The following is a 16,557-nucleotide window of genomic DNA, read 5'->3' as shown; positions in this document are numbered from 1 at the left end:
TGAAGTAGATTGGAAAACGGGAGAACCCCGGAAAAAACACCAACAGAGACCCTGTCCGCCACAAGTGTCACTATGGATTTTCCAATTAGGCCTAATATATACCAGGACTGACCGAGATTCGAACGCGAACGTCCTGCGAGACAGATCAGCGGTTCAGTCCACGCAGGCACTTTACACTACTGGGTTTTCATTTCAAAGTGTGTCATGACGTCACTGTTGGTGAGTCAGCGATTTGAAGCGAGTTTCAGCTTTTATGTCAGAGAAGTTTCCTGTTAATCAAGGCGTTCAATCTGAACTTCAGAACGTGTACGGTATAACTTAAACATCGTAGCAACAGATGGCGGCCTGCACGGTCTGTGTGCTACCATAACCTCTTTCGACTGTGTTTTGCGCGGGCAAGTCGTACCCAGGGTATTTATTATCATCTGTTGCGCACGGCAACATTCCACAACACAAATCAAATGCTCCGTGTCCATGTTGACCGTCGAAGTTAATGTCAACAAATACTGTACGTAAGTAATCATCTTTACCCTCTTCCCATATCCCGACAGCAAGAAAAAAACTCACCTGAGTACGTGTTTCCAAACAATTCACATTCCTGCCACTACCGGCGTTACTGTACGTATCGGTAAGTACTCTTCTGAATGTACGCCGTACTTGCTAGGCAACTTCTCTTGCACATAGGTAATACGCCTCTTCGGAAATGTAGGAAGATTGAATTCTCTAGGCTCATTGGCTAGCCACATGACGACATACAGTGAGACATGACGCACTTTGAATTGAACACGCAGTATACGGCTTATTCATGAAAGTAAACTAAAAACTTCAGCTATATGTGTGATGTTTTGTAATCAATTGCAGGGTACCCCTTACAACCCCAAGAAGGCCGATGTGTGGTCGTTAGGCTGCATATTGTTCATAATGCTCACGGGCACAATGCCTTTTGACGAATCGAATGTGAAGGAAATGGTAAAAATGCAAACATCAAAGACACTGACTTTTCCAACTCTGGCGCAATCGCCGATTAGCTCTGCAGCTAAGAAACTCATAACGTGAGTTATAGATTACTTATGTTTTAATTGTATGATAAGTTAATAGAAGATATTATTTTAAGGTATAAAATAAATAATAATTGGAATTACTGTAATATAAGCATTGCTCAGTTTAGATTTATGCTCTTTTGTGTTGTAATCAAGGGCGCTAACAGGATCCAATCTCAGGGGTAGCAAGATGTTCAGAAAATTAGAGGAAACTGATGGACAAGGAGAGAGAAAATTGAACATAAAGATAGCCAGTTCTGAAATATAACCTGCGCACGCATTCATAGTTCGAAGGACTCGCTTTTGTTGAATTCTTTACTGGGGGTTTGAGAAAACATGTATGGAACTCATAAGAATATTAAAAAAATACTCGTAAAAAATAAAAATCTCAGTGGTAGCAATTGCTATACTACTGGCTACCCCCTGCGTGTTCCCTCGGTTGTGATGTCAGATAGTACCGAGAGGATCGTGAAGTGTCGAAATGACTGATGAAATCGGGTGCTTTAACAGTACTATTCTTTAGTACAATAGTAATATGCGTTACAAGAGCGGTATGTTGAGTTTTCATGTTCGAGGAAAAGTTTGAAAAAGCAAAACCTAGTTGAGCTTTTTTCATTTCCGAGAATTGAAAGAAAACATACCGCTTGTGTATCGTACATTATTTTGTGCGAAGATCGTTTATTACATACTGAAAGAGGAATTTCTAATTAGTTGCAATGAAATCTTCATCTTGGTTTCTGTTCAATGACGGCAAATTTGCAAAACAAAAATATCTATCTTCAACATTGTTGCTTTAAAATGTTTTCTGTGTTTACTGTACTCCAGCAGGCCGTGATATACGTCTGTCTTTTTTTTTCCCCAGTCTATGATGAGTCTGGAATCTTGTTGATTTTTTCACGGCTTCCTTAATGTTACTTGCATCACGAATGCAGTAACTTTAGTGGAGTTGTAGAGTTTACTTAATTTTTGCAAATACAGTAGCGTACAAATTAATCCGAACAACGTAATTACTTATACAAAAACACTCAAACGGGATGATATAAAAAAAAAGGATCTAAGACATACCTCAGTAATCTATGTGGCCTCCCTTGTTCCTAATAACAGCTCTGAGACGATTTGGCATGGATTCCACTAATTTCCCACAAATATTCTTCATTTCTTCATCGCGAAACCATACACCAATGAGGGCAGAAATCATCTTCTCCTTTGTAGAGCATTCTCCTTTTGCAAATTGACCACAAGTTATCAATGGGGTTGATGTCGGGTGAGTTGCCTGGCCCGGGGAGTACCTGAATATTCTTCTTGTTGAAGAATTGTGTAGTTTTTCGAGACGTATGGCATGGTGCCAGGTCTTGTTGGAACACACCTCTGCCATCCGGAAATGATTTTTGCAGCTGGGGTACGATTCTGGTTCCCAATAAGTGAATATATTTGTCAGAATTCATCATTCCCTTGATAGGTATTAATGCTCCAGGCCCTTCATGTGTAAAACAACCCCCAAAACATTACTTTATTTGTGTGCTTGTTGGAGATGAGCTGCTGTTACTTTTTCGCATCCTTTCTGTACGTAAGAAACACGGTGGCCGTGGACCTCGAAATGAGACTCATCGGAAAAAAGTACATTCTTCCAGTCATTCACTGTCTAGTGTTGATGTAATTTTGCCCACATTAAGCGTTTTTTGCACATAACAGGGGTTAGCAGTTGCTTCTTAATAGGCTTACGAGCCCTTCGTCAAACTTCCAAAAGCCTACGCCGAACTGTTGTGACGTGAATATTCGCCCCAGTGGTAGCCATTAACTCGCGGGTTAAGTCGACAGCAGTTAGTCTAGGATTTAATTTACTTTTCCTGACAATTAAACGATTATCTGCAGGTGAAGTCTTCCTTTTCCGGCCACAGTTTCCTTTTTCTGGGGTGTGATGGATCCAGTCTCCCTGTATCGTTTTATGATCGAATGAACAGTAGCCAAACCGATGTGACATTCTGCAGCAATTTGCCTCTGTGTCGTAGAAGAATGCTCTGCTAATGTTATAATCAGGGAAAGGATTTATATGTAAATACATATTTACTTATAAAGCTAATATAATTTATATTTTGCATTATCTTTATGTTTCACAATGTGTAGGGTTGAAAAATCCTACTTTTATTTTCCATATTTTTCCATATTTTAGAGTTTAGTACATATTTTCGTTAATTTCCATATATTTTCCATATTTCATATAAAACAGTCCATATTATATTAGGTTTAACAATAAAACAAAACAAAATTCCATTAACTTTTAAAAATACATTTCAACAATAGAGATTTAAACACATGTTCAGTAATCCCTTTAACATCAGAGTTATTTGAAAATTAGCAGTCCTATCAACAATGGGAAAGTAAGTTACAAAACTGTATTAATTTAATTTAAAATTTTTAACAGACTTCAGTTGTGCAGCTCAACAGTTAAATGCCAGTCAGAGTACACATAGGTTCAGTTTTGTAAATCATACTATAAAGACGGTAAATATGCCAAAAGTACGTCATTCAGTCAATTTAAAATCAAAACTAACAAGTTACATTTCAGAATTTAAAGAAGATGGTTTATCAACTGACAATAAAATATTATTTTGTAATTTGTGTCAGTGTGCAGTATCATCTACACAAAAGTTCCTGGTGCAACAACACATTACAACTAGTAAACATCAGGCCAACAAACAACTAAATTCCAAGCAGAGACAATTGTTTTTAACACAACCAACAACATCGAATGTAAGATCTGAGTTTAACATCGACCTGTGCCGTTCTCTCATCTCTGCTGATATTCCTCTCTACAAACTAAAGAATAAGGTCTTCAGGGAATTCCTTGAAAAATATACTCAACATACAATCCCGGATGAGTCAACACTTAGGAAGACGTATGCTCCATCCATCTACGATGAGACAATACAGAAGATAAGAGATGAAATTAAAGATAGTTCAATTTGGGTTTCCATTGATGAGACTCCCGACAAAGAAGGTAGACTTGTTGGTAATGTAGTTATCGGTTTGTTAAGTGAACAATATTCTGAACGAATTCTTTTACATTGTGATGTTCTAGAAAAGTGCAATAACAAAACTATAGTTAAACTGTTCAACGAAGCTATGGGTATCCTGTGGCCAAAGGGTATTATGTACGATAATGTGTTATTCTTTATTAGCGATGCTGCCCCTTATATGGTCAAAGCTGGACAAGCATTATCTGTTGTATATCCTAAATTGACTCATTTTACTTGTGTGGCGCATGCATTTCATCGTGTGGCAGAAGTGGTCAGAGACAATTTCCCTAAAGTAGATTTGTTGATTTCATCAGTGAAAAAAGTATTTCTCAAAGCTCCCAGTAGAGTTAACGTGTTGAAAGAAATGTACCCTGAAATTCCATTGCCACCAAAGCCAATTTTAACTAGATGGGGTACATGGCTAGAAGCAGTTGAATATTATGCCGAACATATAGACTCTATTAACAATGTTCTCCTTGCATTGGACTCTGAAGATGCAGTCTCAATTGATACTGCGAAAACAGTTACCTGTGACATAAGTGTGAAGAATGACTTAGCTCACATTCAGCATACATTTTCATGCATCATAAAAACGCTCAAAAGTCTCCAAAATAGGCACCTTTCACTATCTGAAAGTTTTGAAATTATAAATAGTACTGTGGAACAACTGAATCGTGGTAGAGGTAAAGTTGCAGATGCAGTAAGAGCTAAGGTGGACACTGTACTTTCAAAAAACCCTGGATATGAAGAACTACAAAAGGTTGTTGCTGTGATGAGTGGTGAATCAACAGTGAAGATTAACTTGGACTTATCCCCAGCAGACATTGTGAAATTGAATTATGTACCAGTTACTTCTTGTGACGTCGAACGCTCTTTTAGTCAGTATAAATCTATCCTCAGAGACAATAGAAGAAGATTCACTTTTCAGCACTTGAAAGAAATGTTTGTAACCTATTGTTATGGTAACAGACAATAAAAATTGTGTTTTGTTGAAACTACATTGGAAGATAAGGTACGTCCATTATATTTTTTGTTTAGTTTGATTAAAATGTACCAATATTTAACGTACATAGTCATTTTTTTTATAATTTTAAGTCCATATTTAATTCCATATTTTGGTAAAAATCCATATTTAATTCCATATTTTGGTAAAAATAACTACATATATGTTTACATATTTCATATATTTTTAGTCCATATAAATCCGTTCCCTGGTTATAATTTTAGACCGTTTTCGTGGAGTTGTATTCATTTGTGAAGACGACAGACAGAATGTACACAGGATTGCAGTATTAAGTCTTTAACACAACTGAAATGCTTATAAGTACAAAACGACAGGCAAAATGTCACATATTATAAAAAAATGACAGATCTTCAACAATGGAATTACACGTACTACAGATGTCAATTTAAGCGGTATGAGCAGCTGTGAGACCAACAATGAGAGAAAATGTAAAAATATGTCGTGTTCGGATTAATTTGCACGCTTCTGTATTTAAAAACAATAATTAACAGTGCAATTTAGGTGAAATTGCAGTGGTAAGTTTCCAATTTATAATTATTACTATATTGAACGTCTCTAAAAATAATATATTAAAAGCCTAAAGCAGTAAAATCAATATGTCACTTAAGCGGTAAGAAGAGGGAAATTGTTATGTGTGTTAGGTTGGGAATACTGAATGTGGAATTTTAGACTTTCCGCGGATTGGTTTTGTGCGGAAACCAAGCAAATACGCACGATCTCGCACAAAGATATTATACATTATCTTGTCTATTCAAATTCTCCCGGTGAAGTTTCAAACTGCTAATCCCATATTGAAATGAATGATAGTTTCATGTTATTGACTGGTCCTTACCAGTGGCGTAGCATGACCTTTTGACCAGGGGAAGCTAACTCAAGCTGTCTTTCATGTATGAGGAAACATATTGCAAAAATATAGTCTTAAAATAAATAGTAGTCCATGTCAAGTCAGCAGTCCGAAGATTGGTTGGAACCTCATAAGTAACACCAATAAAGCATCACCTCAAATGGTAGTAAAATACGATTTCATGGTTTAAACATATCTCTAACAATGGACACGTATACCGCAGGGCCGCCGAGAAGGGGGGGGGGCAAAGGGGGCGAGTGCATATGGGCCCGTGAGCAATAAGGGCCCGTGAGATTAAGTGAGTCTGATTACTTTTTAATATCATGAATAATTATTCACAGATACATACGGGTACTATAAAATTTTGTAAGAACATTCGTTACATAAATTTGACATATTAACTCAACAATAGTAGAATTAATACAAATTACCGCTTCAAATGTAAATATTTGACTTTTATATAATAGAATATCGGTTTCCTGCATTAACGTTCACCGACACGACACTTGAGGGCCCCGGCATTTGCCTGAACTACTGTATGTTCCCGTCGCTTGTACTGAACACGTTCAATTATTTATTGGCTTATTCTTTTTAACTAATGACCCCCCGCTGGCCCACCACAATATGCTAGTGAACTCTCCCAAACCGAAGTCGCAGGATACGTTTCCTTTCCAGTACATTGTATGTTTCGTGTCGAAACTTACGTCTTTTCGTTGTCGTTTGTCTAGTAAATTCTGTTCATTAGTGTTACCGGTTATGGTTTAACTGCACAATGGACAAATACAGACATAAGTCGGGAGCTGAGAAGCACAAGGACAGACAGGAATTAAGATATTAATATGGGTGGTAGATTGCGTGAAAAATATTATGAAGACACTAACAAAGAGATTAGTGATGAGCCGAAATATTTAAAATCAATTCATGCCTCTAATTTAGGGCCAAGTCCACTGAAATCTATGAATCTCCTAAATAGTCTGAGGGAATTAAAACTGGATAGTTTATTTCCAAATATTTGCATAGCCATTAGAACATTCTATACAATTCCTGTAATAGTTGTTGATGCTGAAAGATCCTTCAGCAAAATGAATGAAATAAAAAATGTATTCAGATAAATAATGTGTGAAGAACGACTGAGTAACCTTGGCCTCCTTAGTCTTGAGAGCGATCTTGCTAGGTCTTTAAATTTTGATGATTTTGCATCAGTGAAGTCAAGGAGAGTTGTTTGTTGATGCTGGACTGCAAGTTAGAAATTACAGGTGTTTAGGAATAATGTTTTATGAATATAATATATTGTGCTAATGTAAAGTTTTGCTAAAAGTTTTGAACGTAATAAAAATGTATATTTTTAAGTTCGTATTTGTGTAAGGAGTTATCTCTTATTTATTTTGCAAATAATTATTATGGTTAGAATAGCTGGTAACTTGTTACTTTTTTCAAGGGGATCGAGTACAATATTGCATAGGGGCCCATAAATTCTGTCGGCGGCCCTGCGTATACATATAATTTAACAATAGCTCACTCCCTGTTATATTTAGAGAAATCACAGTAATAACGGTCAATAGATACAGTGTTGGTAAAATTACGTCAATCAACGTTAAAATCTTTATCAGAAGATATTTTTGACTACATAAATTAGTGCCAGGAACTGTTATTTCGCTCATTATTTATTATATCAGCCACACTACACACCACAGTCTAGTATATACAGTTACGAAGCTTGAGTTTATGAGGGTACTAGGAACAATAGACCGTGCAGGTACTATTTCGCATTGTCTGTAATGAGGCGATAGTAGCGATCCTAGTGGTTAGCAACTATCTATAGTTGCATATTTACTATGTATTGAGCTTCGTGACTGTATATACTAGACTGTTCTGGACACTATCACTTCAACTGAACACAACTCACGAAAAGCATAACTCGAAAGCTAAATTCTTTCTAATGCTAAAGCTAGCTTCTTGCTAGCCTTGCGACCAGGGTAGTTTAGTTAGAAAGGGATGGAAAATCTGCGGGGTGGATTACCTATTTATTTGTCTATGTGGATTACACAGGAGAGTGCGTCACAAGTCATCCTGAGCTGCCGCATCACAAGATTTAACGCGTAAATATAAATCGTATTAAAATTAATAAATAATTTTGTTTACAAACTGCAGATTTATAATGGCGTTATTAACTGGGGCAGCTGAGATTTTTAGCTTACATTTACGCTACGCCACTGGTCCTTACCTAGGTACATTGACAGTAAATTCATCAAGTATTACTTCGGAGTTCATCGCTGTTATCCTTAGTGATCCATGAATGTCATCAGTCTTCATCTCATTCTAAGGTTATTGATTCATATTGACTACAAATGCGAGTTTCGTAACTGCCCTTGTTGACTTACCACACCACCGTGGTCCGTTAATACTATTTTAAATCTAGACATTATTGACATAGAAAAAGTTTTTTGAAAAAAAAATGGTAAAGTAACTATCAGTATCAGAAATCCTTAGAAACCGAAGACGATGGACTTTAATGTACTGTAATGTTCTGTCACGATATAATTGCATGGACTTGAATTAGACTATCACGATTTGCATTTGAAGTTTTTTTTTATTTTCTTTTTTTTTTTTTGGTACGGAAGAGAGGTCCAGAGAATAGCATTGCCACTTCTAGTGAACTTACTCTGCCTTGCTACTTTTATATTGAAAATGATGAATTTTTAAGTAGCTTTTTTTGTAGATATCGTGATTTTGCTATGTGGTACCATCTTTCGATGGAATTCAAAATCTAACTATAGATAGATCTTATGAATAGGTTTGTGATATATTCGTCATCTTAATATTACTCGCCAACCTTCCCGTGATATGGATTGCAACCATTAGCTTCGGACGCATTACGAAAAATCTTACGTTAGGCTATATTATATCTGCAGAAATACCAGTTATATGGTCTGTTGAAATGTACAGGGACATCATTTTATTTTTACTAACATTTCTAATATTAACCTGGCTATAACCTTGGATCAACGATAAAGAACCGGAAACACTGTTTGCTACCCCCCCTTCCACAACTGGAGTTCGATGATACTGGCGTAATATACAAACAAATCACTTTAGTAGGTATAGGAGGGAAGAAGAGTAGTTCATCCATTTACGTAAACTAGAAAATTTTGAGTTTGATAATTTTCATTAGGTTTTTGTTTAATCAAACTACAGTACAGTATTAACAATGAGTGTTTTTGCTCAGCAATTGAGCTTTCCATGCGGGCGTATTCATTATGCAGTGTATATTATAGTGTCTACAGCACATTAGCGTACAAAATAGAGAATGAAATTAAATTGATAAATAATCATAATATGAATATTTAAACACATTTTTGAAAATGATGGGCGTTCATTTCTAATATGCATATTATCGCTCTATAGACTATTGTACGTAATTCCAATAATTCCAATTACCAGGTTCGTACGTCGTATCAGTAACTCATGTTGAAATAATTCTGTACCTACTCTATAAAAGAGTACCTTAAGTACTGTAAATTCAATATTCACTTCTGCCCTATCCGAAAAGATAAAATTACTCAGACATGCTATCTACTGTTCGTCCAAGTGCTTACGTCGCAGCGTCGTAGAAAGGGAGGAAATCACGTGACAGTTAATTACTTAACGAGGCCCTTTTATTTAAGTTATTTTAAACAATTGTATGGGTATAATATTACGTAGACGTCCAATTCCTAACAAAAATTGATGTTCTTAGAATAGAGCTAAGACAGCCCAGCCAATAGCATTTACATAGAGGCGAATAGAAGCAGGTGGGGGAAACCTGGATGAGACATAGACAAATGGAAAATGATGCAATATTGAAAGCTCTTTCTTCACTGGAAAACGCGAACATATTTTTGGAACGTACTGTTTACTATGACCATAAGGCTACTATGACTCTATATACAGTCTTGGATCTGTGTGGAGGACTGTTGAACTTCATTAGTAGAAGGGGTGGGAGTGAAGTACATTAAAAAACTCAAGTGCAATAAAAATTGAAGTAAAAATAAAATGATGTCACTGTATATATTTATGTATTTACTTAGTTACTTATTTATATATTTATTTATATATTTATGTATTTATTCATGTATTTATGTATATATTTATGTATTTATTTATATATTTATTTATGTATTTATTTACTTTCTTGTTTGTTTGTTTATTTATTTATTTATTTACTTATTTGTTTGTTTATTTTTATGTTTATTTATTTATTATTTATTTATTTACTTATATGTATTTATTATATTTATTCATTTAATTATTTATTTGATATTTATTTATTCTGAGACAACCCCTTTGTAGCACGATGTCAGTGTACGTAAACGATTTTACAAATTTCGTATCTGCCACACAGGGATCTTCTGGAGCCAGACGTCACAAAGCGCCCCAACATACGAAAAGTGAAGCGAAACAGTTGGCTGCAATAAAAGCCGTAAGTAAGAAAGTAAGGGAAAGATGCAAAAAATGGGTTAAAGTGATTTCACGCCAAGACTTCGTTGCAAAAGCAACTCCCCATCTTCAGTCGTTTGTAGTTTACATTTCAGGGAAGAAGATTATTCTAATAATGGGAAATTTAGACGATTAAAACCAAGTGCTGTGCCAACAATATTCCCTCGTTATCCTAGGTATAAAGTGACAGATATCAAAAGACCACGACGAAAAATTACTAAAACTAATCTCCCTCCACCCAAGAAACATAAATCTTTTAGTAATATTGGTTTTTCACTATTTGAATAAGATGTTCAACCTAGCGGGCTAGCGGCGTGGTAGAGGACTGGCCTTTTATTCGGGAGGCCCGGGGTTCGATCCCAGGGGCCGGCAATCCTAACTGAGGTTTTCCATGGTTTCCTCAGTTATTTCCAGGCAAATGCCGGGATTGTACCTCTTGAAAGTCCGGCCATGGACGGCGATCCTTCCCTTAATTCTTTCATATGTGTGAGTGAATGCTGTGTAATGTCTTAAAAGTTTGTGTTGTATCGGAGGTGGCCCTGGCATTGAGCTGATCCCTCATCCGGGGAGGCCCTCCATGTCCTTGTGTGGTCAAAAAAGTATGTATGTGATCCATAGATTAATTCCTCTCCCATCAGGTCGCGGCCCTGTAAGGCCCGGGTGGCGTGGGTCGTGTAAATGAACCTAAAAGGGAGAGGTTAAACTAAGTGAAAGAAAGAAAGAAAGAAAGAAAGAAAGAAAGAAAGGAAAGAAAAGAATAAGATGTTCCGAGTGGCTCAGCATCACTTCATGGCATTTCCTTCTTGCGAGTTAAAAATGACCATAAAGCGACGCAAACAGACCCTATCAACATTGAAGAGCTAAAAAGAAATATTAACAGATTGCATTTGAAAATTACACGACTTAATCAGGTGTTACAAGAGAAGCAAGATTAGATAAGAGAAACAACCTAAAAACTCCAACTAATTGACAGAGATCCATTACATAAAGAACTGGAAAATTTAAAGAAAAAGGCCGATGAAGGCAGTATTCATGCAAAATTGATTCTAGATCAGCTGCTTAATCATCGAAAGAGAATACCAAACAAGAATATATTAGAAAATTTGTGTTCGGAAATTGAGCCGTTACTGTGTAGATGCCCTCTCCTGCAATTCCAATTTGTGATGAAGACGGCCAAAAACGACTTGCTAATATCATTAATGTGAAATTTGTTAGGCCATTTCTAGATAACATTGCTGCAGCTTTAACTGAAAAGGTCCACGCCTGTGGAGTAACGGTTAGCACGTCTAGCCGCGAAACCAGGTAGCCCGGGTTCGATTCCCGGTCGGGACAAGTGACCTGGTTGCGGGTTTTTCCGCGGTTTTACCTCAACCCATTATGAGCAAATGCTGAGTAACTTACGGTGTTGGACCCCGGACTCATTTCACCGGCATTATCACCTTCATCTCATTCAGACGCTAAATAACTAAAGCTGTTGATAAAGCGTCATAAAATAACCTACTAAAATAAAAAAAAAATAACTGAAAAGCTTTTTCCTTCGAAGAATGCGGCTTATAATCCACTGAGTCGCAAAATCTTGAAACTATGATTCTTGAATCTGTAATATCAAGTGAAATGTATCAGTATAGTGAGTGAAATTATAAAACTTAGTACAAGTTATGGTAAATAATTACCCAAGTGATTACTTTGAAACATCGCAGTTTAGCGTAGGGATGCTACTCAGCGAATGAACTACAAAATTACGCCTCTGTCATCACGTTACTTAAACTGAACAAGTTACCATGTGTTCTCTTCCCTGCTTTAAAGGTCACGCTTTTACCATAATTAACAGAACTAAACATAATAATACTTATTATTTTCTTATTTATTATTTATGACACTTGTTTTATTATTACTGTTTAATCATTTATTTTAGTTCATATTGGGCATTTCTTCTGTGAGCACCAAACCTTGGCAGACAGCGCCTCGTGGTGGGATTGAGAAATTAACCAATTTTAGAATAAGATTTTTAACAAAGACGTTGTAGTTATATATCTAGACACACAATTGACGCTGGTGTTGTGTACAAATTTGAAACCTCTCGCGCAGGTTCGCGCGACGCCATGTTTAACGAGCACGAATGATTGTTTCTATAAAGCAGTGGTTGTCAAACACCACAAAATTATGACGTAATAGAAATGCAATCCGCACACCACTATCGTAGGGAGAGGGGTGGAGTGGGTATCTCCGCAGGTAATGTAGTGAATAACAGTGCAGAGACGGACTGTGACCAAAAAACGAAAGCAATATAATATTCTTCTACTTATTAACTATACATACTTTTTTCCATGTTAATTTTTTATCCTCCTATTAATTATTTTTGTATTATTAATAAAATAACATAAATTTATTTTCTTATTTAACATAGAAAGAGCGTGTACTTTACATCAGCAGTAATTTGAAATTAGAAAAACGTACCAGGCTGGTCACGAAGTTGTACATTACACTACATACTTAAAAAAAACGTTGAAGATAAAGACATAGAAGCCGATATTATTTATTGTTTATTCATTAATGAAATATTAAAATTACACTCATACGTAGAAAAAAGCGTGGAAGTATTTTACACCTACTAAACATAGAAGCCAATAATTTTTATTGTTTATTTATTAGTGAAATATACAAATTACACTACATACGTCGAAAAAAAACGTCGAAGTGTTTTACCCCGATTAAGACATAGAAGCCGTTACTTTTTATTGTTCGTTTATTATTCAAGTTACAGGTAAGGGCGTGGTAGTCTTCATAACAAGAAAAATAATGACAACGTACATTGTTATTTTATACTTCATTTAAAATTTTACAACAAATAATTAAGTATCCAATATTTTTGCCATCTGCACAAAATAAATACTTTTCCTTCCATGCTCCTTAAAATTAAGTTTTTAGTTACTATCTGTTTTCGAAAAGACATCGAAACATATTATCCTACACACTTGTAACATTACATGCGCGTCCACACCTGTGGAGTAACGGTCAGCGCGTCTGGCCGCGAAACCAGGTGGCCCGGGTTCGAATCCCCGTCGGGGAAAGTTACCTGATTGAGGTTTTTTCCGGGGTTTTCCCTCAACCCAATACGAGCAAATGCTGGGCAACTTTCGGTGCTGGACCCCGGACTCATTTCACCGGCATTATCACCTTCACATCAATCAGACGCTAAATAACCTAGATGTTGATACAGCGTCGTAAAATAACCAAATAAAAAAAAAAACATTACATGCGTACGTCCGCTGCTGATAAATGTCTTTATTTATATTAAAGTGATGGCTGTAAACAGAGGATGGGGATATGATGTCATGGTTACGCTTGAGTAGAGACAGGGGCATGCGTCGCGACACAGCTTTTGACGATCACTGCTATAAAGCATTCGGAGTTTAGAAAATACCATTGAGTATATGGGCGTTTTCTTAGTGGATTTCCTCCTTCACTGTAACATAACTAAACTTATCTATGTATTTTCTAACGTATAATATAAAATAACAGAAGTAAATCTAAATATTGCCACTAAGCATTGTTTTAAATATAAACGCCTTATATTGCTCATAAATAGACTTATTAGTTTATTTCTATTTCCTATGACCGAATACATGGAATATTTTTACTTATGTTATTTTATGTACGTTAGAAAATACGTAAATAATTTATCTAAATTATATTACAAAGAGGGGATGTCCGCTAAAAATGTCTATATACCCAATGGTATTTTCCAAACACCTAACGCACTATATAATAATCCTCAGTGTTTTGAGAATCAGAAGGGATATGACTCTTCTACTGCAGACATTGATTGCAATTCCCTCATTTTTACATCATTCTCAATGACACAATATTGTCAAAATGTGAAATGTGATTGTATTCATTGCTGGCTTATTTGTTAAATCATTAAGAAAAATATAGTGTAATAAATCTAAAGACTCAATTCATGGTACGTAGCCTACCAATAGTAAACAAAATCTCTCTCTCTTTTTTTTTTTTTTTTTTTTTTTTTTTTTTTTTTTTTTTTTTTTTTTTTTTAAACGAATGAATAATGGGAGTCTTATCATACCGTCATCTGAGATTATAGGAATATGCCGCTTAAGTGAAAGAGCGATTATACAGATGTTGACAGTTCAATGGCATATTGCCACCCACTCTTACATCGTGTGAAAACAATGTGCTCTAGAAGTAGAACGCTTGTACAATCTTTCTACACTTATAGAAACATATTTTAGAAAATGGATCCCAGATTCCTCCCGAGAATCATATTTTTTTAACTTGTTAAACTGACCATAAAATACATAAATATCTACTGGCGTAGCTCAGTGGGCTAAGGACTGTCTGACAGGAGTCGCGCTCGGTCGCGGATTCGATTCCCGCTGATTTCCTGGTTAGGTTTTTTCTTATATCCCCAACCGTAAGGTGAATGTCAGGTAATCTATGGCGGATCCTTGGCCTTGTCTCGCCAAATATCTCGCTATCATCAATACCATCGATGCTACTTAAATAATCTAGTAGTTGATACAGCGTCATTAAATAACCAAATAAAAAAAGTACTACATAAATAGCAGATGTCAGCATACAGCTTAAGGTTACCAGTACAGCACGACTTTACATAAAAATGTTGTAAGACAATATTTAAACGGAGTAAATAATAATAATAATAATAATAATAATAATAATAATAATAATAATAATAATAATAATAATAATAATAATAATAAATAGGCAAGAAGTTCTGTACACTAGGCCTGAGTTTTATTACATGACTAATTGACTAATTCATGCATGTGACGTTTATTTCATACTACAGCTGTGATAATAAGCTATTGCACGGTAGGCCTACTTATATTTCTAACTAAAACATTAGGTACGTGTTTCTATTTTACAGGTGTAGGCCCATATTATGTATGTGATATGAAAGCGAATAAATAATAATAATTGTTCATTTCTCGTCCACATCAAAGCCAACGTGTTTACAATATAAGCCTAATGTGACGTCTTACACAGGCAGTGTTATTGTTAATAATAATAAGCGTTAATTGTAAATAATATTCAAATAAATTCAATTTGTCATCTCGTTTTTCAATTCTAAATCAATTTCCAGGTTATATCAAGACTAAAGTTCTCTAGGTTATATCAAGGTCAATGATATTCGTGCCTCGGAAAAAATCAATACTTTCGCGTCTGCGCACATTTCACAATTCAGGTCAGTCCCGTTCGTCACTTACATAACCATAACATGAAAACTTAGGAATAATTCCAAGTTAGAAATATGGTCGAGCATAAAAAGTCGTACGAAACTTGCCTATAATGGTAATTAAGACGCTCGTATGAAAATTATGAAACTCGCTTGCACTCGTTTCATAAACAAACATACTCGTGTCTTAATTACTGCCATTATAGGCTCATTGCATAATGTACTAAAATAGTGGAATTTTGATTGCACATCCTATTTGATAATGTCCAATGTACTTATATCTGTTATACTATTACATGCCAATGCAACATAATTGAAATATTATGTATTTGTGCCTAATGTTTGTATCATTTTTATTTTTCTGGATGCAGAATTTCTTTAAGCATATGATGTACTGTATAATATGTTTATATGTTGTGTATTTGAAATATTTTCAGAGTGGTCAAGTTTTCTTCAGTCCATCATCTGTCAGTGTATTTTCCAAGAAATTTCGGAAACGAGACAACTAAGGTCTACTAAATTGGATTACGTGGAGAATTTTCTGAAGCACATCGACATGGTGTCACAGTTTGTACCTATGAGGCTAGGCCAAACGTTGCAGACCACATTTGACACTGTTGGTCATGAGGTGCAATGAAATATATGCATTTTTTTTCTGTTACTGTAATATGTTACAATTAAATATAATTATTGAATATCAGTGTCCAATTTCTATTATTTGTCTGGAATAATTTTTTAATGGATAGTATTTCGGTGGAAATCACCATTTGGTTGGATGGTGTTCAGTGGCTCACATTTGAGAACATTTAACCTATTTTGTCTCGTTTCATAGTATAGGTTGCATAAGAGTTTGGATTATTAAAGTCGACTTTTTTTTTCTAATTTTATGTATATTGGTAGGTGTGTTTTTTTTAACTATTTCCTGTGCATATAGCATGCAT

General features: G+C 35.4%; 1 long non-coding RNA gene across 1 annotated transcript; it reads left to right on the top strand.

Moving 5' to 3' along the window:
* The first annotated feature begins 867 nt into the window (after window positions 1-867).
* On the top strand, window positions 868-16,217 carry LOC138702200 (uncharacterized). The gene is made up of 3 exons (XR_011332799.1): window positions 868-1,052; window positions 10,307-10,384; window positions 16,054-16,217. It is a non-coding gene; the product is annotated as an uncharacterized lncRNA (long non-coding RNA).
* Window positions 16,218-16,557: the final 340 nt, after the last annotated feature.

This window comes from Periplaneta americana, chromosome 6, assembly GCF_040183065.1.
Source record: "Periplaneta americana isolate PAMFEO1 chromosome 6, P.americana_PAMFEO1_priV1, whole genome shotgun sequence".
Lineage (NCBI taxonomy): Eukaryota > Metazoa > Arthropoda > Insecta > Blattodea > Blattidae > Periplaneta > Periplaneta americana.
The sequence above is the reverse complement of the archived record's forward strand: the minus strand, read 5'-3'. Positions and strand labels throughout refer to the sequence as shown.